At 41.9% G+C, this 20,856-nt stretch overlaps 1 protein-coding gene across 2 annotated transcripts in view; it reads left to right on the top strand.

Annotated features, from left to right (window-relative positions):
* The first annotated feature begins 2,260 nt into the window (after window positions 1-2,260).
* Window positions 2,261-20,856, top strand: part of LOC112240367 (zinc finger MYM-type protein 2) — a 46,218-nt gene continuing 27,622 nt past the window's right edge. For both annotated transcript variants that reach the window (XM_024408676.2, XM_024408685.2), the window contains exon 1: window positions 2,261-2,565. The gene's annotated coding sequence lies outside the window, so the exon portion shown is untranslated. The remainder of the gene's footprint in view (window positions 2,566-20,856) is intronic.

A 20,856-nucleotide genomic window follows, 5' to 3' on the forward strand; every position in this document is an offset into this window, starting at 1 on the left:
AGATTTGGGTATGTCATTTTTGGCAAAAATTGATAAGGAGGAGCGGATCCTTAAGTTAACATCATGTGCGGAGAGTCCATTGGGGAAGAACAAAATGGCTGGAGTGAATTGGGTGACAATTGTAAGACCCAGAGTGCACTGGTCCAATCTCTCCCCTTCTTGTGCACTTGTTCACTCCCCCTCATGGATAAAAAAGAAATGGACTAAGAATTATGGTGGAAACTCCCTCTGGCTTATTCTTACACCAATCCAATGCTTTTAAATCCATGAAGAGAAAAGAGAAGAGTAAAGAACTGAAATGCATTCGATATACACCATATACCCATGTACATCTATAGAGTGTAACAGCCGTCGTCGGTGGAATAAAGTGAGGACCAAGGTGCAGCGTCGTAAGTGTTCATGATTTTTAACATAATCAAAACTGAACACAAAACAAAATAACAATTAGGAAGAACGAACAAACGAAACAGTCCTGTCTAGTGATGAACCACAGAACAGAAAATAAACACCCACGAAACACAGGTGGAAAAAGGCTACCTAAGTCTGATTCTCAATCAGAGACAACTAACGACACTTGCCTCTGATTGAGAACCATACCAGGCCAAACTCAAAAACCAACATAGAAAAACAAACATAGACTGCCCACCCCAACTCACGCCCTGACCATACTAAAACAAAGACAAAACAAGGACCTAAGGTCAGAACGTGACATAGCGAGTATTTTTTAATAGGTCTATCAAATCTCTATTGATAATGTATGTCTATTAATGGCATATTGACTATAAAGTGTCATAATTGTATAATAAGCACTCATTTAGGATGCGTTTGTGTGACCAACTGGGGTCAAATCAGGTCAGCGCTAAAAGGTTGGGTTTCCCTGCTGAGCTAAAGGCTAGGCATTACCAATGCTTATACAAGTTGTCAGATCACAGGAAGGTTGCCCATGCACATGTGATTCACACACACACACACACACACACACACACACACACACACACACACACACACACACACACACACACACACACACACACACACACACATATATATACTAGAAGCATCAACAGTCCTGACTTCAAGAATAATGTATAGCCTAATATGTCAGTGCACACACACATGCACACACAATCACTGTAATAGCCTAAATTCACCAATAGGCGGAGTTAGCCCAATAAAGGGATGTGGATCAAATATCACACAGTACAAGTCTAGGAACTGTTTTTTTTTCACGTTATTAATAAGGTTTATTCAGCACGAGCAGATATCACCGTTATAGCATAATCAACATGAATGCAGTGTCCGTGAGTTGTCTTAATTCAGTAAGTTTTCAGATGTAGGTTAGTATTTTTTATTAGCCCATACTTGACTCAGGACCACATTTTAACTAAAGTAAACGCACCTGATTCAACATTTTTAGACGCCCTCTAGTCCTGTGTACTTTTTATGAAAGGTGCCCGTGCTCTCTCTCTCAGCATGTGAGGATGGTCCAACTGCGTTGCAAGACGGTTTTTATTTTCATTTTATTTAACCTTTATTCAACTAGGCAAGTCAGTTAAGACCAAATTCTTATTTACAATGATGGCCTAACAAAAGGCGGTTCTGAATTTGTTGTAGAGAACATTGTTTTGTCTACCGTACTGCTCAGTGAGCACAGACACACTGACCAATGTGTTTTGAACAAATTCATAGGATTTTTTTTTAGCAACCAGATGTTCAAGAGCATATGACTCGATTTTTCATATCTCCCCTTATGCTACAACATTTCAAGGGTGGTGTTTCACGTTATTTTCGACCGTTTAAACATGTATTTTATTAATAGGCCGTCATTGTAAATGATAATTTGTTCTAAACTGACTTGCCTAATTAAATAAAGGTTAAATAAATGAAAAATGTTACACATCGTATTCTCCTATTGGAAAAGTATGATGTAATGCATTGAACCACCGGTAGGTAGACGTGTGTTAGACCTGAACGCAACCGTGACCGGACTGAATGCTGATTGGATCTCACTAATGCGGTCACTGCGACCTCGATTGCGGTCCAAACGTAAACAAGCCAGGTGGCAAAGTAAAATTCGTAATCATTGCCACATTCATTATCCGGTTGGTTTATGGTAATGTGCTGGTATTTGTATATGAGTTTCAGGTAGATTAATTATTCTAGACCAATTTAATTGTCAACCGCACCACTTCTGATTGAACATTGTGCGCTTGCGCGACGATGAGAAGCGAGAAGGATCCCGTTGGCAGTATCCTCCCACGCGCTTACTAGAACGTCTTTACCAGAGACGGAAGAGAAATCGAGACATTTCATAGGTTCCTTTTTTCTGGTTCATATACAGTCAATTACCTAAGTAGACCAGACCCAGCTGCTATTGCATTGGTGCCTATAGGAGAGCCACCCCTTAGGTAGACCGGAACTGTGGCAATTTTTCTCAATTGTAAACGGCCTTTATGGGATATCTTCATTTATCCACCATCTTTGGTCTTTACATTGAGGCGCATGCGTTCCCCGATTTATGTCAAGGCACAAAAGTGGCGCTTTATCGTTTCAAGCTCTACTCGGGTAAGAATTTCAGATACTTTTTATTCAAATGTTACGGTTAGTTAGTCAAAGTTTCAGCAACTAGCTATATGTCCACGGGCTCCCTTGGGCCTCCTGCTATGCTATAAAGTCGGCATTTGTGACGATTTAGCAGTACATTTGTTACCCCGCTTGAGATTTCCTCCCCCTCTCTGCCGTGGCAGGGTACTAGTTATATTGCCTCCGCTCTCTCGTATTGTTTCGCTCGCTCTCTAATGGCGGACGTGAGGCAGTGCTGCTTGCTGACGGAAGGGGGGCACATTTTTGCCCTTGCCTTGTTGAAAATGTTTAGTTACCCCCTCAGGTTTGTATCAGTGTTATAAAAAGGTCCATACAGAGAGTACATATGTTTTTAGGTCTGTCAACTATTATATTGACACAAACAGGGCAGTTTCTAGATATGTAACAGTATAGCGCCCCCTTTCGGGTGGCAACTGAACGTGTATTTTCTGTGATTGCCCCGGATAGTCTCTGGGGCAACTTTCCAATTAAACCTTTACGTTACACAGGTATCACAAAAACAATACATGTGTTTTGGTTTTCAGACTGTGTTGTTAAAACAAGTCATGTCCACTGAATAGTAATGTGTTAGCTTCTGAGCACGGTGGGTTTTTTTCTTCTTCTAGCTAGCTATGTAACGTTAGCCTATCATCACATTGACATTTCAAGCAGGGTTGAGTGGTACTGTAGAAACGTGAATAATACTTTGCTTATGCGACTAAACATCACATGGATCGCGAATAACTTGTGATATTTTTTCTGTAATAATAATGGCGCAGTCTCTTTGGCTCGACACCAAGTTCGGCGCTAATCCATTCCGTGGAAGGCCGGGGCAGCAGGGGTGGGAACGGAACTGAACCACGTTTTGTGGTCCTCAAGTTAGCCCACAGACCCCATCTCCCCCGCTCCTCTGTTCGTCAGAGCAGTTTATCGGGTATCGATTAATTATTTGTCATCGGTCTATTGTCCACCTAAAGTTTTGGAACATTTGCTCTAAGTTATCTGAATAAAAATGATAGCATGGCGGGTTGACATCGTTATCCGGTTGTCTTGAGTGGAGCCAGAGGAGCTGTGGTCCTCGCGATTGAACAGAGGTTTTACCCGGCTTGTGTAATCAAGGGCACGGCCTGATGGGGAGAGAGGGAGAGCTTTGGGCCAAATGTGGTAGGCTTTTTCATGTACTGAGTCACATAATTAGGGAGCATCAGCTATTAGTAGCCCCAAACATGGGTCTTAATGGCAATAAATTATATAAATGATTTGAGTTGCATTCGCAGTCTAGCAGCAGGAATAGAATAGTTTGTAATATGGCATATTCAGGTGTCTGGTAGCTGCTTCACTGTGCATCATGCATCAGTCATTAACAGTGGCTTGAGCTTATATAATATGACAAAATGATAAGAGTACCAGGGACCACCCGGGGTATGATGATGGCATGGGCATGTGCTTGTCGTAATTACATCATACCTAAGTCACTCCCCATGAATTAATGGAAATTTTGCAGTTTTAGCTGTATGCTGTGTTGCCAGTTTGCAGATAATGTATGACACTGTGGCCTGTGAACAGTCTGTCTAATGCAGTGCTTCAGTGTTCAGTTCGAATCCCTCTAACCACACCTCTATTATGAGGGTAGAGGCATCATCTGATAAGTCTTGTTGGCGGAACGTTGCCTGTCCAAGCTCTTTGCAGGAAGTAGACACATGAATGAAGACTACATTCACAGTGCTGCACTGCAGTCTGGAGTCTATTTGCTCCTTGCTGTATCAGTATCAGTGACTTGGTTCTAGCACATAAACATATGGGTTGTTTTGCTATTTATTTTTGCCATTTTGATATGAATACTGCATGTTGTTACTTTTAATGTATAGAACCCACAACAACCATATGGATACTATTTAACACCTGTCCACCCCCCTTCAAACACTATTGCAAAAGTATTGAGCATAGCTGGCAGATTGGCTTTATAAGGATGTGGAGTAGAGCCCCCACTGTCCTATATGGGGTTTGTAGAAGCCTTTTTTCAAAACATGAATAAACCGATTAGGGATCTTGAACACCACCCCACTTCATTTCCCTGTTGCATTTTCTGTCACATAAGTGTGAGAAGAAGAATTACAGTAGAGAGATTGGTCAGAACTTCTGATTTCATCAAGCACGCAAACAAACAAATCTTGGAATTGAATTTATCAAATGGAAAGGAAACAACTTATTACAGCTCTTATTTCCTGAGTGGAATTAAATGCGATTTTTGTCAACGTGTCACATTAGATTCAACTAGGCTACTTGATTTAGCCCCCAATTGGTAACTTTTTAAAAGGACGTGGTCCATATGATCAGGTATGCTATTAGCAATAAGCATGATAACCTGTAACCCAACTGAATCAGCATAATGGCTATAAATAAATAGGCAATCCCATGCTTCAGCCTATCTGCATTTACCCTGTTGGGCTAATCATTAGTAGAGTCCTGCATTGGGTCAGATACCCATGGGTGAGCCACAAAAAAATCAGCTGGCGGGTGGAATTAAAACATTCTTTCAACCCTTGGGTTGGTTAGCAGTTTAGAATAATGAAATTTTAAATCAAGATAATACACTTTGTGATGCGAATTCTATTCTGTGTGAGGCAGATTAATCTGCGGATTAATTGTCGGAGTACAGGACCTTGTGCGTTTCAGGTCAAATAACAACCCAGTGTTTATATCCCAGGACAAATTAGCTAGCAACAGCAATCTAGCTAGCTAAATTGCCATAAATGTTTAACTTCTTGCGTCGAGCCATCCCGGTTCCGGGATCGTGAATACAGCCTCAAGCTCATTACCATAACGCAACATTAACTATTCATGAAAATCGCAAATGAAATGAAATTAATATGCTAGCTCTCAAGCTTAGCCTTTTGTTAACAACACTGTCATCTCAGATTTTCAAAATATGCTTCTCAACCATAGCAAAACAAGCATTTGTGTAACAGTATTGATAGCTAGCGTAGCATTTAGCGTTAGCATCAGCAGGCAACATTTTCACAAAAAACAGAAAATCCTTCAAATAAAATCATTTACCTTTGAAGAACTTCAGATGTTTTCAATGAGGAGACTCAGTTAGATAGCAAATGTTCAGTTTTTCCAAAAATATTATTTGTTTAGGACAAATCGCTCTGTTTTGTTCATCACGTTTAGCTACGAAAAAAACCTGTATCCAGGAGTGTATTATCCCCGCAGCTCATTAGCATAACACAACGTTAACTATTCATGAAAATCGCAAATGAAATGAAATTAATATGCTAGCTCTCAAGCTTAGCCTTTTGTTAACAACACTGTCATCTCAGATTTTCAAAATATGCTTCTCAACCATAGCAAAACAAGCATTTGTGTAACAGTATTGATAGCTAGCTTAGCATTTAGTGTTAGCATCAGCAGGCAACATTTTCACAAAAACCAGAAAATCATTCAAATAAAATCATTTACCTTTGAAGAACTTCAGATGTTTTCAATGAGGAGACTCTCAGTTAGATAGCAAATGCTCAGTTTTTTCCTGAAAGATTATTTGTTTAGGAGAAATCGCTCCGTTTGGTGCGTCACGTTTGGCTACCAAAAAAAAACGAAAAATCAGTCATCAAAACACCAAACTTTTTTCAAAATTGACTCATTCCCGGCGCATTCACAGCCATATAAGGAGACAATGGAAAACAGAGCCTCAAAAATTCTGCCCATTTCCTGGTTGAAGTTTCATCTTGGTTTCGCCTGTAGCAAGAGTTCTGTGGCACTCACAGATAATATCTTTGCAGTTTTGGAAACGTTAGAGTGTTTTCTTTCCAAAGCTGCCAATTATATGCATAGTCGAGCATCTTTTCGTGACAAAATATTGCGCTTAAAACGGGCACGTTTTTTATCCATAAATTAAAAGAGCGCCCCCTATATCCAAGAAGTTAATGCTTTTTGACCTGTCCCGAAATTAATATAATTGGTTCAGAGTTTGTTTTGATATTTCAACCTGCGTGTCCTGATTGCTTCTGGTGTGGGTGAACAAAATCAACTTACGCGTGATGGTGCACACGAGCGTACGGTTTGGTCAGCAGGCTACCAGCCAAGCACGCATTGAGATGTGGAGCCGGGAACTGTCCCCTATTTGTGTGGTGCTAAAACGTTTCTAATTTGTCCATTCGCAGAGCTTATGTTCCCTCTCCCCACATGAGAATACGACACATTTCCAAGTGCACTTTCCCTGGATTGCCTAGCTCACACAAAAATGGCTAACATAGGCCTAACCTGGAGGTTATGAATAGGGAATAGACTGCAACACCATCGTTGAAACATGCTGCGTGAGTAAAATCCCCCATTTGGAAGGACATTAACGGGGTAGATAAATACACACCCTGCACAAAGTTTTTGATAATTCAGTTAATTATCAGTTGTTTATTACATTAATTCAGGCTTTCGTTCATTAGACCAAACGCAGGCCATATAAAGTGTAAACCGCTACTGCTGGTAAAAGTTTGAGTGGCCTACTAAATAAATGTAGCCTATTTTTGAAGCCTATATTTGATTCTCGTAATCTCGAGAGGAATATTTATCCCGCATAGAACACACAACAAGCCGACTAGGCAAATAGATCAACTATCCTACTATGGGGTTGTATGATTTTTCGATTTATTACTCATTTTGTTTGCAGAGGAAAAGTAAATGTAGACTGTTCCAGCATCTTCAAAGTGCGCCACGGTATAAATATTTTATCATATTCTATATTTTCTTTGGGGTGGCGCAGTACCACGGCTAAATGACTGCAGGGAAAACACGGATGTTTACTAAACTCAACTAAACTCAAAAAAGAAACGTCCCTTTTTCAGGACCCCGTCTTTCAAAGATAATTTGTAAAAATCCAAATAGCTTCACAGATCTTCATTTATAAAGGGTTTAAACACTGTTTCACATGCTTGTTCAATGAACCATAAACAATTAATAAACATGTACCTGTGGAACGGTCGTTAAGACACTAACAGCTTACAGACAGTAGGCAATTAAGGTCACAGTTATGAAAACTTAGAACACTAAAAGAGGCCTTTCTACTGACTCTGAAAAACACCAAAAGAAAGAAGCACAGGGTTTCCTGCTCAGCTGTGTGAACGTGCCTCAGGCATGCTGCAAGGAGGCATGAGAACTGCAGATGTGGCCAGGGCAATAAATTGTAATGTCCGTACTGTGAGACGCCTAAGACAGAGCTAGAGGGAGACAGGACGGACAGCTGATCGTCCTCGCAGTGGCAGACAGGATCGGCACATCCAAGCATCACACCTGCGGGACAGGTACAGGATGGCAACAACAACTGCCTGAGTTACACCAGGAACGACTGTCCACAATAGGCTGAGAGAGGCTGGAATGAGGGCTTGTAGGCCTGTTGTAAGGCAGGTCCTCACCAGACATCACCGGCAACAATGTCGCCTATGGGCACAAACCCAACGTCGCTGGACCAGAGAGGACTGGCAAAAAGTGCTCTTCACTGACGAGTCAAGGTTTTGTCTCACCAGGGGTGGGACAGCGATTCGCGATTATTGTCAAAGGAATGAGCGTTACACCGAGGCCTGTACTCTGGAACGGGATCGATTTGGAGGCTGGGGGTCCGTCATGGTCTTGGGCGGTGTGTCACAGCATCATCGGACTAAGCTTGTTGTCATTGCAGGCAATCTCTACGCTGTGCGTTACAGGGAAGACATCCTCCTCCCTCATGTGGTACCCTTCCTGCAGGCTCATCATGACATGACCCTCCAGCATGACAATGCCACCAGCCATACTGCTCGTTCTGTCTGTGATTTCCTGCAAGACAGGAATGTCAGTGGCCAGCGAAGTGCCCGAATCACAATCCCATTGAGCACGTATGGGACCTGTTGGATCGGAGGGTGAGGGCTAGGGCCATTCCCCCCAGAAATGTCTGGGAACTTGCAGGTGTCTTGGTGGAAGAGTGGGGTAACATCTCACAGTAAGAACTGGCAAATCTGGTGCAGTCCATGAAGAGGAAATGCTCTGCAGTACTTAATGCAGCTGGTGGCCACACCAGATACTGACAGTTACTTTTTATTTTGATCCACCCTTTGTTCAGGGACAAATTATTCAATTTCTGTTAGCCACTTCTCTGTGGAACTTGTTCAGTTTATGTCTCAGTTGTTGAATCTTGTTATGTTCATACAAATATTTATACATGTTAAGTTTGCTGAAAATAAATGCTGTTGACAGTGAGAGGACATTTTGTTTTTTTGCCGAGTTTATGTTGTCATAACAGAATGGCCATTCAGTTGTGTTCAGCTTTGGTCTTTGGGGGTGTCAATCGCAATCATAAAAGGCTTTATAACATTGACCATTCATGGCTTGACTTTAACTTTTTTAGCCACTTGTTCCTCGGGTAAGTAGGACTGATGTTTTTACTTGTCCGAAAGCTCAAGTCACTTCTCCAACAAAAAAAAATGGTCCGTAACACCATGGGCCAAAAAATTTGACTGAAAATTGCGTGTATGGTGCAAGGAACCACTTCATTATTATCACTGTTATTGACACAATGAAAGGCTACTGGTCTCTGATCCAATGTATTATTTCTCCTGCCGTTATGGCCTTGAGCAAGGTACTTAACCCCCACAAAGTAAAATATTGCACTGATAGGCTACTGGACAAAACACATGTGGTCCGGCAACCCTCCATCTGGAGAGCTACTGGGTGTGCAGGCTTTTGATCCATCCTTGCTCAAACACATCAGAGTCAGCTTATCAAGGTCCTGTTGAGCAGTTGATTTTAAAAATATTTTTTACAATGTGGTGTGTTCGAACAGGGCTGGAGCAAAAGCCTGCAAACCCAGTAGCTCTCCTGGACTCTCTAGGAGTGTTGACCACCCTGCAACATTACAATTACAACCAAATACTTTTAATGTTTTTATTAAATAATTCCCTCATTCAATGAATCAAATGAATAAGGTGGGCAAGGTAGCTAATTAAGATGTTTATCTATTTGTAAAGTGAAAATACTCCATGTTCAGGGGAGATCTTGACAGCATAGGAGTTACTTGTCAATCAGGCTATTCAAATAATACACTGCTCAAAAAAATAAAGGGAACACTTAAACCACACAATGTAACTCCCAAGTCAATCACACTTCTGTGAAATCAAACTGTCCACTTAGGAAGCAACACTGATTGACAATACATTTCACATGCTGTTGTGCAAATGGAATAGACAACAGGTGGAAATTATAGGCATTTAGCAAGACACCCCAAATAAAGCAGTGGTTCTGCAGGTGGGAGCACAGACCACTTCTCAGTTCCTATGCTTCCTGGCTGATGTTTTGGTCACTTTTGAATGCTGGTGGTGCTTTCACTCTAGTGGTAGCATGAGACGGAGTCTACAACCCACACAAGTGCCTCAGGTAGTGCAGCTCATCCAGGATGGCACATCAATGCGAGCTGTGGCAAGAAGGTTTGCTGTGTCTGTCAGCGTAGTGTCCAGAGCATGGAGGCGCTACCAGGAGACAGGCCAGTACATCAGGAGACGTGGAAGAGGCCGTAGGAGGGCAACAACCCAGCAGCAGGGCCGCTACCTCCGCCTTTGTGCAAGGAGGAGCAGGAGGAGCACTGCCAGAGCCCTGCAAAATGACCCCCAACAGGCCTCAAATGTGCATGCGTCTGCTCAAACGGTCAGAAACAGACTCCATGAGGGTGGTATGAGGGCCCGACGTCCACAGGTGGGGTTGTGCTTACAGCCCAACACCGTGCAGGACGTTTGGCATTTGCCAGAGAACACCAAGATTGGCAAATTCACCACTGGCGCCCTGTGCTCTACACAGATGAAAGCAGGTTCACGCTGAGCACATGTGACAGACGTGACAGTCTGGAGACACCGTGGAGCCTGCAACATCCTCCAGCATGACCGGTTTGGCGGTGGGTCAGTCATTGTGTGGGGTGACATTTCTTTGGGGGGCCGCACAGCCCTCCATGTGCTCGCCAGAGGTAGCCTGACTGCCATTAGGTACCGAGATGAGATCCTCAAACCCCTTGTGAGACCATATGCTGGTGTGGTTGGCCCTGGGTTCCTCCTAATGCAAGACAATGCTAGATCTCATGTGGCTGGAGTGTGTCAGCAGTTCCTGCAAGAGGAAGGCATTGATGCTATGGACTGGCCCACCCGTTCCCCAGACCTGAATCCAATTGAGCACATCTGGGACATCATGTCTCGCTCCATCCACCAACGCCACGCTGCACCACAGACTGTCCAGGAGTTGGCGGATGCTTTAGTCCAGGTCTGGGAGGAGATCCCTCAGAAGACCATCCGCCACCTCATCAGGAGCATGCCCAGGTGTTGTAGGGAGGTCATACAGGCACGTGGAGGCCACACACACTACTGAGCCTCATTTTTGCTTGTTTTAAGGACATTACATCAAAGTTGGATCAGCCTGTAGTGTGGTTTTCCACTTTAATTTTGAGTGTGACTCCAAATCCAAACCTCCATGGGTTGATAAATTTGATTTCCATTGATTATTTTTGTGTGATTTTGTTGTCAGCACATTCAACTATGTAAAGAAAAAAGTATTTAATAAGAATATTTCATTCATTCAGATCTAGGATGTGTTATTTTAGTGTTCCCTTTATTTTTTTGAGCAGTGTATTTTTTAAAAACTTTGTCAGAAATACATGGCCAGTATTGAAGAGAGGAGAATCCTAGCCAATTTTGAGCAATTGCCAGACTGTTTTACAACCGGACTAGTATCCAGTATTGGTTTCATCAACTGCGTGTTGTCCATTTGCAGTTATACAGGAGTGCGGTAGAAAGATATTTTAGGACATCAGACTAGAGGTCGACCGATTATAATTTTTCCCCGCCGATACCGATTATTGGAGGACAAAAAAAGCCGATAACGATTAATTGGCCGATGTTTTTAAAAATGTATTTGTGATAATGACAATTACAACAATACTGAATGAACACTTATTTTAACTTAATATAATACATCAATAAAATCAATTTCACCTCAAATAAATAATGACACATGTTCAATTTGGTTTAAATAATGCAAAAACAAAGTGTTTTTGTAAGAAAGCTAACGTTTAAGTTCCTTGCTCAGAACATGAGAACATATGAAAGCTGGTGGTTCCTTTTAACATGAGTCTTCAATATTCCCAGGTAAGAAGTTTTAGGTTGTAGTTATTATAGGACTATTTCTCTCTATACCATTTGTATTTCATATACCTTTGACTATTGGATGTTCTTATAGGCACTTTAGTATTGCCAGTGTAACAGTATAGCTTCCGTACCTCTCCTCGCTCCTACCTGGGCTCAAATCAGGAACACAACGGCAACAGCCAACCTCGAAGCAGCTTTACCTAGGCAGAGCAAGGAGAGTGACGTTTGAAACGCTATTAGCGTGCACCCCGCTAACTAGCTAGCCATTTCACATCACATTGTTACACCAGCCTAATCTCGGGAGTTGATAGGCTAAACAGTAGAGCTGCTGGCAAAATGCACGAAAGTGCCGTTTGAATGAATGCTTATGAGCCTGCTGGTTCCTACCATCGCTCAGTCAGACTGCTCTATCAAATCATAGACTTAATTATAACATAATAACACACAGAAATGCGAGCCTTTAGGTCATTAATATGGTCAAATCTGGAAACTCATCTCGAAAAACAAGACGTTTATTATTTCGGTGAAATACGGAACCGTTCCGTATTTTATCTAACGGGTGGCATCCATCAGTCTAAATATTCCTGTTACATTGCACAACCTTCAATGTTATGTCATAATTACGTAAAATTCTGGCAAATTAGTTCGCAATGATCCAGGCGGCCCAAACTGTTGCATATACCCTGACTCTGCGTGCAATGAACGCAAGAGAAGTGACACAATTTCACCTGGTTAATATTGCTTGCTAACCTTGATTTCTTTTAGCTAAATATGCAGGTTTAAAAATATATACTTCTGTGTATTGATTTTAAGAACGGCATTGGTGTTTATGGTTAGGTACACGTTGGAGCAACGACAGTCCTTTTTCGCACTGCATCGATTATATTCAACGCAGGACACGCTAGATAAACTAGTAATATCATCAACCATGTGTAGTTATAACTAGTGATTATGATTGATTGATTGTTTTTTATAAGAGAAGTCTAATGCTAGCTAGCAACTTACCTTGGCTTCTTACTGCATTCGCGTAACAGGCGGGCTCCTCGTGAGGCAGGTGGTTAGAGCGTTGGACTAGTTAACCGTAAGGTTGCAAGATTGAATCCCTGAGCTGACAAGGTAAAAATCTGTCGTTCTGCCCCTGAACAAGGCAGTTAACTCACCGTTCCTAGGCCGTCATTGAAAATAAGAATGTGTTCTTAACTGACTTGCCTAGTTAAATGAAGATTAAATAAAGAAAAATCTGTGTCCAAAATGACTGATTTCCGATTGTTATGAAAACTTGAAATCGGCCCTAATTAATCGGCCATTCCGTTTTATTCGGTCGAACTCTACATCAGACATGTCAATGACCTTAAAGCCTGTTAATAGCTAAATCGTGAACAAGATAACCAGCCAAACTACACTATGTTTTGAATTTGCTGTCTAGTTAGGCGGTTGTATATCATTGTTTTTCCTGCCTCTCTTTCTCTCGCAATTCAATTCAAGGGCTTTATTGGCATGGGAAACATATGTTAACATTGCCAAAGCAAGTGAAGTAGATAATAAACAAAAGTGAAATAAACAGTAAAGATTTACAGTAAACATTATACTCAGACGTTCCAAAAGAATAAAGACATTTCAAATATCATATTATGTCTATATACAGTGTTGTAACGATGTTCAAGGGGAAAATTATTATGGGTTGTATTTACAATGTTGTTTCTTATTCTCTGGTTGATGTTTTCTTGTGGCAACAGGTCACACATATTCCTGCTGTGATGGCACACTGGTATTTTACCCAGTAAATATGGGAGTTTATCAAAATTTGGTTTGTTTTCAAATTCTTTGTGGATTGTGTAATCTGAGGGAAATATGTGTCTCTAATATGGTCATACATTTGGCAGGAGGTTAGGAAGTGCAGCTCAGTTTCCACCTCATTTTATGGGCAGTGTGCACATAGCCTGTCTTCTCTTGAGAGCCAGGTCTGCCTACGGCGGCCTTTCTCAATAGCAAGTCTATGCTCACCGAGTCTGTACATAGTCAAAGTTTTCCTTAAGTTTGGGTCAGTCACAATGGTCAGGTATTCTGCCACTGTGTACTCTGTTTAGGGGCCAAATAGCATTCTAGATTGCTCTGTTTTTTTGTCAATTCTTTCCAATGTGTCAAGTAATTCTCTTTTTGTTTTCTCATGATTTGGTTGGGTCTAATTGTGTTGCTGTCCTGGGGCTCTGTGGGGTCTGTTTATGTTTGTGAACAGAGCCCCAGGACCAGCTTGCTTAGGGGACTCTTCTCCATGTTCATCTCTCTGCAGGGGATGGCTTTGTTATGGAATATTTGGGAATCGCTTCCTTTTAGGTGGTTGTAGAATTTAACGTCTCTTTTCTGGATTTTGATAAGTTGCGGGTATCGGCCTAATTTTGCTCTGCATGCATTATTTGGTGTTTGTTGTACACTGAGGATATTTTTGCAGAATTCTGCATGCAGTCTCAATTTGGTGTTTGTCCCATTTCATGAATTCTTGGTTGGTGAGCAGACCCCAGACCTCACAATCATAAAGGGCAATGGGTTATTTAACCGATTCAAGTATTTTTAGCCAAATCCTAATTGGTATGTCAAATTTTATGTTCCTTTTGATGGCATAGAAGGCCCTTCTTACCTTGTCTCTCAGCTCGTTCATAGCTTTGTGGAAGTTACTTGTGGCGCTGATGTTTAGGCTGAGGTATGTTTTTTTTGTGTGCTCTAGGGCAATGGTGTCTAGATGGAATTTGTATTTATGGTCCTGGCAACTGGACCAAAAATACTTGACCACAAATACTCTCCTCTGGTAACTGCCCGCTGGCACACACCATGTGTGTGTGATGCACACACCGCGACTTTTCTAAGATTTTCATTGACCAAAAATTTGCTCAAACTGGGCAAATAACTCGCTAGTAATTATTATCAACAAATGTGCCAACGTGGCTCACTTTGACCTCAAACACATCTCGCGACTGCATGATTGAAATACTGCAGGCCTATAATAATTATACTCTGATGTGCTCTGCAGATATTGAGAGAACAGTGAGCAAAACATTGCATCAATTCTGATCCAATTATGATCGGAGTAGCCTATTTGTTTGATATTGCGATTTTTTTTTTTTTTTTTTGCATTAATTTTTTTCTTGTTCATTCAGACAACTTAAGTCTGGTGTCTAACATTTGTTTTTACTTGCCCCAGGCAAGCGGAGAAGCGTTAATATTAGAGGTCGACCGATTATGATTTTTCAACACCTATACCGATTATTGGAGGACCAAAAAAGCCAACACTCAAATAATGAAACATGTTCAATTTGCTTTAAATAATGCAAAACACACAGAAATACGAGCCTAGATCATTAATATGGTTGAATCCGGAAACTATCATTTCGAAAATAAAATGTATTATTTCAGTGAAATACTGAACCGTTAGGTATTTTATCTAACGGGTGGCATCCCTCAGTCTAAATATTGCTGTTACATTGAAGGTTATACAATGTTATGTCATAATTACGTAAAATTCTGGCAAATTTGTTTGCAACGAGCCAGGCTGCGCAAACTGTTGCATTATACCCTGACTCTGCGTGCAATGAATGCAAGAGAAGTGACATAATTTCACCTGGTTAATATTGCCTGCTAACCTGTGTTTCTTTTTGCTAAATATGCAGGTTTAAAAATATATACTTCTGTGTATTGATTTTAAGAACGGCATTGGTGTTTATGGTTAGGTACAGTCGTGCAACGATGGTGCTTTTTTCACAAATGCGCTGTTGTTAAATCACCCCCCTGCGTTGCATCGATTATATGCAACGCAGGACACGCTAGTAATATAATCAACCATGTGTAGTTAACTAGTGATTATGATTGATTGATTGTTTTTTATAAGATAAGTTTAATGCTAGCTAGCAACTTACCTTGGCTTCTTACTGCATTCGCGTAACAGGCAGGCTCCTCGTGGAGTGCAATGAGAGGCAGGTGGTTAGAGCGTTGGACTAGTTAACTGTAAGGTTGCAAGATTGAATCCCGGAGCTGACAAGGTAAAAATCTGTCGTTCTTCCCCTGAACAAGGCAGTTAACCCACCGTTCCTAGGCCGGCTTTGTAAATAAGAATGTGTCCTTAACTGACTTGCCTAGTTAAATAAAGGTGTAAAAAAATAAAAAAATAATCGGCCGTTCCGATGAATCGGTCGACCTCTAGTTAATATCGAGCCCTGCCGTTGCAACTACAATCAGTTGCAGTCTACAATCATAATTTATTTAGTGGACTGGATTATGCACTGCGTATACAAAACATTAAGAAAGCCTGCTTTTTCCATGACATAGACTGACCAGAGGAATCCAGGTGAACGCTATGATTCCTTATTGATGTCACTTGTTAAATCCACTTCAATCAGTGTAGATGAAGGGGAGGAGACAAGTTAAAGAAGGATTTTTAAGCCATGAGACAACTGAGAGATGGATTATGTCTTGCCCATTCACCCTCTGAATGGCACAGATACAAAACATTTGTAGGGTGGCCAGGCACACTGTTTTTCTTTTGCCCCTTTTTCTCCCCAATTTCGTGGTATCCATTTGTTTTTAGTAGCTACTATCTTGTCTCATCGCTACAACTCCCGTACGGGCTCGGGAGAGACGAAGGTTGAAAGTCATGCGACCTCCGATACACAACCCAACCAAGCCGCACTGCTTCTTAACACAGCGCCATCCAACACAAAAGCCTTGTGGAGTCCATGCCCCAACGAATGGAGGCTGTTGTGAGGGCAAAAGGGCCGTATGAAACTCAGTATTAGGAAGGTTTTTCCTAATATTTGGTATACTCTGTACATGGACCCAAACTGGAGAATGAGTGTAGCCAGGTAGTGCTGCATTTCTCCTCCGGGTTTGGCGCCTAGTGCCTCGTACTAAACGTGACCCTAATGTCTACAGAGTAAAACCAATCTCCATGGTATTCTCCTGACCATTACGGGTCAGTAACCAAAGGTGCTGCATCTCTTGGCAACAGTTGCTAAAGGTGGACAAGGGGCGAGGAGAGAGCCAGTTGAGACTGAAGTGCGACCGATATGGGATTTTTGGGACCCATACTGATTTTTAGGGAGGCTAAAGTTACCGATATATCTACCGATATGTTTTTTTAGAGGTGGAATGAAAAACCAACCTTTTTTTAAAGGCCCCCTTCAGAGGAAGTTGCTGCCACTATTTCGACCTAATTCCTTTCCTAGTGCAGAAATTCCACCCTCGGAACACGGACAGACATATGGCTCCTTGTAAATATTGATTAATCGGGCGTACACATCTCCACCTTGCAACATGTGCACAGCCCATGCGGTGTCTGACACAGCCCGCACTCCGTGATTTGTAAACAAACCCAACAGCCAGGCTCAGGGAAGCTTAGCTATGAAGCACAGCACTGTTAAACTGTTAATGGTAACGTTAGCTACGACATGGTGAATGACAATCCACTTTCCTCCTCCCTCGTCTGCAACGGAATTTAATGATCAAGGATGAATACAGAGTTTAGCAGTAATACTGGAGTTTTACCAGCAAAGCTAGAGGTTAGCTAACCTAGCTACTCACTGGACTAAAAAATCTAGCTAACTACCGGTAACTGTTAGCAACTGTGGATAATTGGTTACAAAGCAGCAGCGCCCCTTGCATTAACAACCCTCCAGGCAAGCTTCAATGCCATACAACTCTCCTTCCGTGGCCTCCAATTGCTCTTAAATACAAGTACAACTAAATGCATGCTCTTCAACCGATCGCTACCTGCACCTACCCGCCTGTCCAACATCACTACTCTGGACGGCTCTGACTTAGAATACGTGGACAACTACAAATACTTAGGTGTCTGGTTAGACTGTAAACTCTCCTTCCAGACCCATATCAAACATCTCCAATCCAAAGTTAAATCTAGAATTGGCTTCCTATTTCGCAACAAAGCATCCTTCACTCATGCTGCCAAACATACCCTTGTAAAACTGACCATCCTACCAATCCTCGACTTTGGTGATGTCATTTACAAAATAGCCTCCAATACCCTACTCAACAAATTGGATGCAGTCTATCACAGTGCAATCCGTTTTGTCACCAAAGCCCCATATACTACCCACCATTGCGACCTGTACGGTCTCGTTGGCTGGCCCTCGCTTATACTACCCACCATTGCGACCTGTACGCTCTCGTTGGCTGGCCCTCGCTTCATACTCGTCGCCAAACCCACTGGCTCCATGTCATCTACAAGACCCTGCTAGGTAAAGTCCCCCCTTATCTCAGCTCGCTGGTCACCATAGCATCTCCCACCTGTAGCACACGCTCCAGCAGGTATATCTCTCTAGTCACCCCCAAAACCAATTCTTTCTTTGGCCGCCTCTCCTTCCAGTTCTCTGCTGCCAATGACTGGAACGAACTACAAAAATCTCTGAAACTGGAAACACTTATCCCCCTCACTAGCTTTAAGCACCAAATTGTCAAACTGTCAGAGCAGCTCACAGATTACTGCACCTGTACATAGCCCACCTATAATTTAGCCCAAACAACTACCTTTTTCCCTACTGTATTTAATTAATTAATTTATTTTGCTCCTTTGCACCCCATTATTTGTATTTCTACTTTGCACATTCTTCCATTGCAAATCTACCATTCCAGTGTTTTACTTGCTATATTTGTATTTACTTTGCCACCATGGCCTTTTTTTGCCTTTACCTCCCTTCTCACCTCATTTCCTCACATCGTATATAGACTTGTTTATACTGTATTATTGACTGTATGTTTGTTTTACTCCATGTGTAACTCTGTGTAGTTGTATCTGTCGAACTGCTTTGCTTTATCTTGGCCAGGTCGCAATTGTAAATGAGAACTTGTTCTCAACTTGCCTACCTGGTTAAATAAAGGTGAAATAAAATAAAATAAATAAAAAGGCATTCGAAAAATATATATAGTTTATTAGGTACACCCATCTAGTACCTGGTTGGAACCCCCTTTACCCCCGGAACAGCCTGAATTCTTTGGACATGGATTCTATAAGGTGATGAAAATGTTCCACAGGGATGTTGGTCCATGCTGATGCGATGGCATCACAAAGTTGCGATGGCAGCATGCTGAGAACAGCCCGTTCCATCTCATCCCAAAGATGCTCTATTGGGTTTGGTCAGCAACAATGTGCAGATACGCTATGGCGTTCATTCATTGCTTAATTGGTACCCACACCAGTACACCACCACCACCAGCCTGTACCGTTGACACCAGGCAGGATGGGTCCATGGACTCATGCTGCTTACGCCAAATCCTGACTCTGCTGTCAGCATGATGCAACAGGAACCGGGATTCGTCGGCTCCGGCAATGTTTTTCCACTCGTCTATTGTCCAGTGTTGGTGAAGCCGCTTCTCCTTGTTTTTAGCTGATAGGAGTGGAACCCGGCATGGTCGTCTGCTGCAATAGCCCATATTTGACAAGGATCGACGAGTTGTGTGTTCCGTGATGCCGTTCTGCGCACCACTGTTATACTGTGCCATTATTTTGTATGTTTGTGGCCCGCCTGATAGCTTGCATGATTTTAGTTGGTTATGTAAACATTATCAGAACAGGCATTGAATGAGAATGGTACCATTCAGTGATATTTTTCAAAAACAATTTAATCCACATCCTCACTTGGTCAGTATTAAAATATTGCTGCTTGCTCAGCCCCATGTCCTAGGTCTGCATCACACAGCCCGGGAGGACTCAGTCCTGTAAGACACATGATACACATATAGTCTGGTCCATACATTACCCACTGTGCACATAAACACCTGGGTCAAGCCACCCATGATTGTCTAGTCTTGTTGTTGTCCTGACTCTACTTTACTTGACCTTAGTGGTGTATGGATTTTAGCAGGGTTGGGCAATCATGCACAATGACCTGATTTGCATTTTTTGGGAGAGAGAATCCTCTCTTCTGGGCGTGTGTGAGCTATGATGTTATTTTCAGTGGCAGGCCTGCACTCTGGACAAACTTCAGTGAGGCTGTTGACTCCTGAAACACAGACACAAAGGTGGAGTTAGTGAAAAGTCACAGGCTATACATTGATCCATGACTAACAGACTAAGTTCTATGAGCTTGACAATGACATACTCAAGCATTCTCTGTGGAGAGGAAGGTGTCTGGCCATTTTAACTTTATTTAACTAGGCAAGTCAGTTAAGAACAAATTGTTATTTACAATGACGGCCTAAGAACAGTGGGTTAACTGCCTTGTTCAGGGGCAGAACAACAGACTTTTACCTTGTCAGCTCAGGGATTCGATTTAGCCACCTTTCGGTTACTCGCCCAACACTCTAACCACTAGGCTACTTGCCGCCCCATGGTTTCACTTCTGTGGCCATGCATAGCAGAGGGGGGTTGGGGATGGGTAGCCTAAGATAAAATGGCACGTAGGCAGCAACAATATTAGTTCTCAAATTTTGGTGGCTGTTGGAATGTTATTCTTCTAAACACAGAAGTGCAACATTGCAGGATTAACTAATTTCACTAGCTATATACACTAGAGGTCGACCGATTATGATTTTTCAACGCCGATACCGATTATTGGAGGGCCAAAAAAGCCGATACCGATTAATCAGCCGATTTAATTTTTCCATATGTATATTTAAAAAAAGTTGTATTTGTAATAATGACAATTACAACAATACTGAATTAACACTTATTTTAACTTAATATAATACATCAATAAAATCAATTTAGCCTCAAGTAGATAATGAAACATGTTCAATTTGGTTTAAATAATGAAAAAACAAAGTGTTGGAGAAGAACGTAAAAGTGCAATATGTGCTATGTAAGAAAGCTAACGTTTCAGTTTCTTGCTCAGAACATGAGAACATATGAAAGCTGGTGGTTCCTTTAAACATGAGTCTTCAATATTCCAGGTAAGAAGTTTTAGGTTGTAGTTATTATAGGACTATTTCCCTCTATACCATTTGTATTTCATGAACCTTTGACTATTGGATGTTCTTATAGGCACTTTAGTATTGCCAGTGTAACAGTATAGCTTCCGTCCCTCTCCTCGCTCCGCCCTGGGCTCGAACCAGCAACACAACGACAACAGCCACCACATCGAAGCAGCATTATCCATGCAGAGCAAGGGAAACAACCACCCCA

Source organism: Oncorhynchus tshawytscha, linkage group LG03 (assembly GCF_018296145.1).
Source record: "Oncorhynchus tshawytscha isolate Ot180627B linkage group LG03, Otsh_v2.0, whole genome shotgun sequence".
In the NCBI taxonomy this organism is placed as follows: domain Eukaryota; kingdom Metazoa; phylum Chordata; class Actinopteri; order Salmoniformes; family Salmonidae; genus Oncorhynchus; species Oncorhynchus tshawytscha.